This window comes from Phaseolus vulgaris, chromosome 9 (genome assembly GCF_000499845.2).
Source record: "Phaseolus vulgaris cultivar G19833 chromosome 9, P. vulgaris v2.0, whole genome shotgun sequence".
Lineage (NCBI taxonomy): Eukaryota > Viridiplantae > Streptophyta > Magnoliopsida > Fabales > Fabaceae > Phaseolus > Phaseolus vulgaris.
Window position 1 is genome coordinate 22,027,301 of NC_023751.2, and position 5,786 is coordinate 22,033,086.

The 5,786-nt window shown below is 33.4% G+C and overlaps 1 long non-coding RNA gene across 3 annotated transcripts; it reads right to left on the minus strand.

Moving 5' to 3' along the window:
- Nucleotides 1-690: 690 nt before the first annotated feature.
- Nucleotides 691-4,149, minus strand: LOC137822555 (uncharacterized). Of its 3 annotated transcripts, none has more exons than XR_011082939.1 (3): nucleotides 3,699-4,131; nucleotides 2,389-3,601; nucleotides 691-1,229 (listed from the first exon to the last, which is right to left on the minus strand). It is a non-coding gene; the product is annotated as an uncharacterized lncRNA (long non-coding RNA). The 3 variants fall into 3 exon arrangements; XR_011082938.1 differs by having other exon boundaries at nucleotides 2,389-2,504; nucleotides 2,577-4,131; XR_011082937.1 differs by having other exon boundaries at nucleotides 2,389-4,149.
- Between the last annotated feature and the right edge of the window lie 1,637 nt (nucleotides 4,150-5,786).

Here is a 5,786-nt window from a genome sequence, read left to right on the forward strand (position 1 = left end):
CCTTTTCCAAAGATCATACTAAAATAATTTTCATCTCAAGAGATCAATAATACTCAAAATCAATAAAAGCTCAAAATTAAGAAAACTAAACTCTAAGAGATTTAGAATTGTAACAAGACACAAAGATTATCCAAAAATTATGACAATCAAGAAATTAAAGACTATCAAGAAATTAGGCACTCAAAGAAAGCACCTAAGGATTAGCACTAGAATTGGATTACAAAAAGAAAAAAATAAAGAATATCAAATTTTTTTCAATGGTGCAGAAGATCGAAAAAGATGGTCACCCAATGTCACTTGGCCAAAACAAACTCTATTATGCTTTTAGCGCCTCCAAAAATACTGCACCAAAATTCTTCAATTAGAATTGTGGAGCCCAAGTAATAATGCAACACGTTTTGGCCCAAAATGCTTCAATAGCAATGGCACATTCAATTCAGCAAAATATAAAGTCAAACGTGGTCCCCACCGAAATCTCTAATACCAATCTCGCGGGCCCCCACAGAAAGTCTTCAATTACTGAATTCTTTCACCAAAATCACGCTTCAATCCTGCACTTTTTGCTTTTGTGTGCCAAGATTCAATTCTTCAAAAGCACTATTCAGCAAACCATGGACCCCATGTGAATGCCAATTTCCTGCCAAATTCAACAACTTCATATAGTAAAGCAATTGTTGGTAACTTTCGTGATTTGGTAAAAAGAAATTCAATTCAACAATAGCTTTAGAAATTAACGGTAATTTGCAATCATTTGCAAAGCACCGTGGCAGCTCCAACAAATTAAATCAAAGAAATGTAAATGACATGGGTCCCGCTAGTAGAATTTCTAGGAATTAAATTTAGTAGATTTCAATGACTTCTCTGCACTCCAATTCTCACAATCTGACACAGCCCAGGCAAATTCCATGGAACAAATTACAACAAGTTCCCTACGCTATCCAATTTCACTATTACCAAATGCTAACTAAAATTTCCTTCCAGCAACTCCTGTTCAACGTTTGGCCCAAATAGCTTCACTGCAGCAAAATTTAATTGCTGTAAAATAACAAATACATTATTCTGCTTTCAATTTGTACTGAAATCGAATGTCACAACACTGGATTCGCAAACTTGCACCAACTTTACCACTGCACTGTTCCAATTTGCTCAAATTTTCTGCATGTTATCTCTCAATAAATTTGCACCAGCAAATTTTACTGCAACTTAGCTCAAAGAATTTAGTCAGAAACCTACAACAGCAACACTGTTTTCAGAAGCAATTACACAAACATGTTATCTGCTTCAATTCAAGTTCAAATGATTCACAAGACAATTCAATCCTTCTACTGAATACCTCAAATTATAGATTCAAAACAATAAAGAATCAGCTACCAGATAAGTAAGAAATGTACCAGAAAATTCATTCACCGAATTAAAACAAAACACATTCCGTTCACTGATTTAGGTTGCCGGAAATCGCAGATCTCCGTTCACCGATTTAGGTCGCCGGAAAACGCAGAACCGGAATCGGAAACGAGAGTGGAAGAGAAATACAGAATCGAAAATCAAATTTCAGTCTCCTTACTGTGTAACGATTCGATTCTTGTGTAATTTAGTTTTCACAAATTGCACCAGAAAATAACACAAGATAAACACGGAAATAAGAAACTCGTTTTTCCGTCTTCCGTTTTTCAGTTTCGCACCAAATTCACCTCACGTTTTCAAAATCACTTCAAGAAGATGACGAATTGAAAACGCATATGAACGTGAACAAAGGCACAACAGATTTTCGAGAAATTTTGAAAACAGAAACAGATTCAGAACTGCTATTCGCACCACAGATCCAATGAGATTTCATAAACAGATCCTCATTACTGTTCACACCTGGAAAATTCTTTTTAAACCACGAACAATTTTCACAAATTTTTCAATAATGAATTTTGGAGAAGATGATAATGGAAACCTAACTTTAAAGAAAATTTATGAACTCAAAAATGAAAATCAAAGCACTCAAAAGCTTTAATCTATAAAGAAATTTGAAAAAAAAAATCAAAAAAAAATTAAATGAGTTTATGATAACTTTTGACTAAATATGACTCTAGACAAAACAAATAAGAACAAATTTGAACCGAAAAAAAAAAAACAAAAACACAAAAATCAATCGGACAATCATATTAAAATAAAGAATGATCAAATTTCTCAATGAGACAATAGAGCCTGAATGTAATTGGTCCAATATGGCTTGAATGCAACAAGATGTGGTACAAATTGAACCCACTGAATTGCAACTTCACGTGCAGAAATTTATTAATGTTTCCAAATCAATTCTCGTCGACCCCACACCAAAAATTTTCAAATTGCAACCCACCAGAATATGCTTTAAAATTTGAAACAAATCACGCACGTTACCAATTCATGCTGTTACGTGCCACAACTTCATCCAATTATACCAATTATTCGATCCTCGGAAGCGTCCCACAATCAAATGCATATTCAAGCCAAGTCACGTTTTCATCAAATTGGTCCTGCAACGTGACAACTCCAAATTGAAATTGGAAACTTCACCAACACAAGTCTGCACAGTTAAACCAATTTACCTCCGATTATTGCAAGTCTCAGCGTTTTTTTAAAACAAAATAGTGGACTCTTGCATAGTTATTCTCACGCAAATTTCAGATTTCCAAATCAATGGGCAGTTCAATTGGATCACTGAACCAGTGCATCAACCAATTATGTGAAGATTTTTTTTTTAAGAAAATTGTTCAACACCGTTTGGGAAAATCTGCACCAAGACAACACTTGGACTAATAGTTTGAGTGCACCAACGCTTCTAGGACAAGCAGCACACCAATTCAAAAGAAATCTTTAGGCTGCTAACGAACTCAACTTCCACCAATTCCAGCGCACCAGAGATTACCAAAAGTGCCAACCAGCAATTTCCGAACCAGAAAAAAAAAACAGCACCACTTGAATCAAATAATTGTCATAGCAGTTCAGATATTTTTTCACTGAATCAATTTATCAAACACGTTATGTGCTTCAAACCAAATTCAATGACAACAAGATACTTCAAGCTATTGTTTGCACCGTTTGGACAATTATGTCACCATTTTGCACCGAAAAGAAAAATCCACTAGATTTCACTTTTTTTTTAATTCTCTGCTGCAACACAAAAAACTCAGTCACCGCAATTCAACAACAAAAAAGAAATCCACCAATTCAGTTATACACACTAATGTCAAGGCAGAATACATGAAGCATTGACATAGCGATTCAGAATTTGTCAAAACTTGCGAAGCACGGTAAAACACCAAACGCAGAACGAGAATCAATTCATACGAATTCATCTTTGGTTCATGTTCGTTCAATCTCCATTTCTCCAGAAACAATTTTCAACATCAATATTCGATCAGTATTTTCAAGCAAATTATATTCACCGTTCAGTGTTTTCTATTCGCCAGAATTCGAAACAATCCTCCGTTCATCGGTTTTAGGTCACCGAAAACTCACAAAACAGGAAATGCACCGTTCAACAATTCTCCAATCAAACTCGCACACTTTTTTAAGATGAAGAAAAACGCAAACCGTTCACCAATTTTGTTCACCAGAAAACACTGCTTTTCTTCACCGATTTAGGTTGCCGAAAAACGCAGAACCAGTATCAGAAACGAGAATGGAAGAGAAATGCAAAATCGCAAATTGAATTTCAGTCTCCTTACCGTGCAACGATTTGATTCTTGTGTGATTTAGTTTTCACAAATCGCACCAGCAAAGAACACAAGATGATCACGGAAATAAGAAACGCACAAGAATTTCACAACCGATTTGCACCCTCACCGTTCTTCGATCAAACTCGTTTTTCGTCTTCCGTTTTTCGGTTTCGCACCAAACTCAACTCACACGTTTTCAAAATCACTCCAAGAAGATGATCGGATTGAAAACGCATATGAACGTGAACAAAGGCGCAACAGACTTCGTGAAATTTTGAAAACAGAAACAGATTCATAACTGCTATTCGCACCACAGATCTAATCAGATTTCACAAACAGATTCAAAATACTGTTCACACCTGCAAAATTTCTTTTTGAACCACAAACAATTTTCGGAAAATTTTCGAGAATTTTCGAAAATAAGTTTTGAAAAAGAAGATAATGGAAACCTAACTTTAAAGAAAACTGCTAAGGATCTACTAGTAATTTATGAACTCAAAAATGAAAATCAAAAGCAGTCAAGAGATTTACTCTATAAAGAGAGGAAAAAGAAAGGAAAGATAGAGAGGAGAAAGACACAAGAGAAAAAGTAGTGATAGAAAATGAAAGTTTAAAAAAAGCTCTCTTTTATTATTTTATGTTTTACTTCTTTTCTATTTACATCATTTTCTACTTTGGCCCAAAATACAAGGCCCAAAACTTTCTAACTATTTTATACAGTTTTACAAGGCTAAGAAGAAGAAGACTTTACAATCTCTTCAGTAGGTCTCAATCTTCTTTTATCCTTTTAGTAAGAAGTTTTGAGGTTAGATGATTTTCATCAAAAACTAGCTCATACAAGGACTCCAACAAAACTTTAAAGAAATTTTTTTAAGACAGGCAAGAAAAGTTGAAAGAAAGAAAGCTAAACCAACATGGAATAAAGATGAGGACAAAACTTAAACAATACAAACAAGAAAATCATTTTTTAAAACTCAAAGATACTTACATAAATTTTTAACTATGAAGTTTAATTTTTTTAGGAAATTGTAAAAGAAAGAAGGATTAAATTCCACAAATATGAAAAGAATTTGCCACACAAAAAAAAAATCCTCTTTAGCACTTTTAACTTGAAATGTGAATTGCACTTAAATTGTTTTGTCCTTATGGATTCTAAATGTCCACATTTTTGGCATGCATATATTTTTTTAATTCCCTTTCAATTTTTGCAAATGGTTGGGATTCAATTCATATGATCACTTGAATTCTTTGTTTGGAACTAAATCAACTATCACTAAATCAAAATAAGCATACTGGGTGAAAGACTCCTAAAACACTAAGAACAAAAGAGTCAAGAAAAATAGGTAAGAAAAGAAAATTAACATAAATAATTCAAAAGCAGAACTTAAATTGCTTAATGAATTAAAAATGAAATTGTAAATGACAAGGAATTTAAAGACTAAATTGAAAGATGTTGAATTGGAAAGCGGAATTAAATTGTTGGAAGATAAAGACATAATTGAAATGTGATGAAATAGTAAAGCATAAAACCAACTCATAAAAGATAAGCACAATTAAAATCATGCTTTGATTACCACATGATATGAGTTGATTTTTAGATTTGTTCATTTTAGAGGTTGCACTTTTTTTTATGAATTTTGAATTAGCATAATATGGTGAGAAGCTCAAAAAAAATTGTTACCGGACACGAACTTAACCAAGTGGTTAAGTAAGTGTGAAGGTTCTTTTCTAGAGAACAAAAGAGAAAACACAATATAATGTAAACATGATGTTGATTGCATAATTGGAAAACAAAGTAGGATAACAAGAACTCAATATAGAGACCGAATACAGAATAGCAATAAAGAACACAAAGCAAAAGAGTAATGGAAATGGTGAAATGGAAGAAAGAAAAAGAGAAGGATAAAAGAAGCTTATGAATGGTGGTCACGCCACTTGAAAGGATGAATGGTAAGTGGCTCTCACAAGATAAGACCCAAGAACTTTTAAAAGAACATAGCTCACTAAACACTCAAACAAAGTTTCTTTTCTATATTCAAATTCAATGTGAAAATACAAGAGACAAGGACCCTATTTATAGGAGAGAGTGTCTTGGAG